Source organism: Thermobia domestica, chromosome 10, assembly GCF_964235325.1.
Source record: "Thermobia domestica chromosome 10, izTheDome1.hap1.1, whole genome shotgun sequence".
Classification (NCBI taxonomy): Eukaryota; Metazoa; Arthropoda; class Insecta; order Zygentoma; family Lepismatidae; genus Thermobia; species Thermobia domestica.
Window position 1 is genome coordinate 2,652,696 of NC_137463.1, and position 3,298 is coordinate 2,655,993.

A 3,298-nucleotide genomic window follows, 5' to 3' on the forward strand; every position below is an offset into this window, starting at 1 on the left:
CTTCCCTCCCTCCCTAAGTTGCACGTCAAAGTGTAATGACAAAAAAACATTCCAGACCTGAACCTCATCTATTTTGAAAATTTGATGGAAATCGGTCGAGTAGTTTAAGAGTTATTAAGGCACAAACATATACATTTTAGGTAGATATTTCATAGAGCAAGAAAGCTGTAAGAGATAGGCAGAAATTATTTTTTGAAAGAGGTTCAGGATCTCAAGAACTAGTTCTATCTTATCTTCCCTTTATCTGTCTATTGAAAGTGAAACTTAAATCTTCCACTTCTGGTTCCATATTTTGCCTACACAATTAGGAAGCAGGCCGTAACTAGGGAGTGGCCAGGAGGGCTTACCCACTGAAACTTGATATGTACTGTGTAACAGGCCCGTAGCCAGCCCAAAAATTTAGGGAGTCCGGTAGAAGTTAGGGGGGGCCCGAACCAATCATAGTATACTTCATCACCATATTATAGTTCATTTGCAAGCCTACCGTGAAATTTTATGGGGGGTCAGCCAAAATTTTAATGGGGGTGGCCCCCCTTGGCCCCCCGTGGATACAGGCCTTCTGTATATGTATATATGAATGTAAGGCGAACTCAAGTCAACTTCCCCTAAAAGTGATCTCGGGTCCCTTACTCAGTGTTCTGGCTACGGCTCTGATAGGAAGTCTCCATAGCTTCACAATACGAAACGAACTCACTAGTTTATTAAGCATTAATCACGAATATGAGTAATTGAATATACGTTTGACACTTGAAACAACTCTCTTAATTTTTTTAGTTGCATAACCTTTTGATCAAAGGCAAGCAAAATAGCGTATTATATGTATAGAGTGTATAGATTTGCAAATGAGATGGATGTTTTGTGTTGTTTTTGAAGATCCGTAAGTGACAGTAGATTGAAGCCTTCTCTACTGTCACTGAAGGTCTTGATTAAAAGCAAAATCAATTAAGAAAGGGGGAACAGAGCAACTTTTAAGTGCTCTCAAGAAGTCGCATCGATCCACAACAGCCGCCACTAGATGTTTCTCTTCAGAGGGAAAGGTTTGCGGGTAGAGGAGGGGCGTCGTTCACAAGGAGTGTCAGAGATCTAGGATATATTTATGTCAATAGAAAATTTTCCTTCTTAAAAGACAACTGAAAATGCTTTAAAAAAATTAAGATAATACTAGTTTCATTGCTAGTCTATGATTTTTACAATCCACAGGGAATGCACAGGGTAGTATACAAGCAGGAGAAAAATAAAAGGTAGAAATATACAGAAGTTGTTACGTTTACATCCGATCAATGTTCAAAAGTGTATTTATACTATAAAAAGCCATACTGCTACCACTGGTTGAGTTTTATGACACAAGCAACATTATGGACTATAGCCCGACTTCGCAATTTTCACTGCAACAATATTTAGGTACATTGGAGCATTCGCATAGTTGTTAACAAAATATGATAATCTATATATTTAATGCTAAGTTTATATGTTTGTGGCCAATTCATTTGATAATATCTGGGAAACCACAAGCTGTAGATAGACGCCGGTTTCACTGATCGATTACAAATTGTGTGTAGATTGTTCAGTTCTAATTGAATATTAAAAAAAAAAAAAAAAAAAAAAAAAACATGACCGTTATTTCCTTATTACATTTTTTAGGGGTACGTTTCAAGTGCTGAAATTTTAAAGAAAGTAAAACATCATATCTTACGAGTTATACATTGCAACACCACACATTTGTATATAAGGGATGTATATCTCTCAGGCATTTTGTTTCGTGCCCAAATGTTAATGAGAAACGAAGGATAACCGTTTCTCCAATCTAAGATGAATCTTTATTGTTTGGAGTGTTTTGCCCAATGAACATTATATATCACTGACATTATAATTAATTGTGTGTGTAATATATTATAACATTAAAGGATATCTCATTTATTATTAGTTAATATATATATATATATATATATATATATATATATATATATATATATATATATATATATATATATATATATATATATATAACTTTCTAAGTAAACCTCATACAAAGGCAGCTCTAAGAAATTTCTCTTGGCAAACAAACAAAAGAGTATATGTATGTGTGTGTCTTTGCGACGCAGAAACTCCTTTCGCTTCTACAAATATGGTTATAAAATTTACTTCCTCTGCATTCCTAACCACAGTGCTTCATGGTTATTTTTAACTATTACGTTATCCATTGCGTGGCGTTGGTGGCTGAGAGCATCGGAGTGAGAAGGGACTGGCAACAATGAATTCAGTCGAAGATGAACGACGGTAAAAGAAGTTGGTAAAAATATCGTAAATGTATCGATAAAAGAAGTTCTTCAGAATATTATTTCTAACGAATAGTGAATTCAAAGTGAAATTCATCAAATACCATGAAGGTTACTAACAGTACAACATTTCTTACCTGAAAACAGGTTGGACACGGACAATAGGACAGATAAATAAAACTTAAAGGGTTTTTCCCTCTAAGAAGATGTTTACTTAATCGTGAATCGCGGAAAAGAAAAACAGGGCCTACTGCGGCAAAGATATAATCGTATGATTAGAACACAAATAATTACACAAGTGTTAACAATGTTTAGTTGAATTATATATATAAATTTCTAGATATGCATGATATTTTGCGTTTTCTTTGATCTCCTGTATGCATGAAAATGAAGCGTTTTAAGTAAACTAGTAACTCTATGTTTCGTTCATAGGTGTAATTAAATACTTAGCGTTAACGTTGTAAATACAGCTTAATATTGTGCCCTTACACTGGGCTACACGAGCACATTCTAGTCTCCGAATTCTGGGTAAGTAGGTTTGAAGTGATGGTTGTGACAGGTTAATTTTGTGGGTGCCACTAGGTGTATCTGCGCACGGGTCCGGTATGCAATGAAGACGGTATTATTGCATGGTGGATCCGAGCGGGGTGTAGCTGGGGGGAGTCGCAAAGTAAACAATAGTACAAGGCTATTATGCCGATAATGTTCCTGACCACTGAAGTCAAAATAAGTACCGAAACAAAAGCGCTGCATTATCACTCACCCACCCTCTACATTTTAATAGTAAAGTAGCGGAATGCATCAAAGTGTAATAATCGAAATATCGCTACAGTATTTGCTTACTTCATGCAAGAGGAAAGAAAACACATACATGAATTAGAAACTCCAACCGGACGTAGGCTCAAATCTTGCAACTGGCGTGAAATACTGAAACAAATAATCGAAAAGAATCTCCCCTTTATGGTACCCCTTGCCGATTTTTATCAAGACTTCTTTCACTTGTGTCTGTAAAGAGACATGTA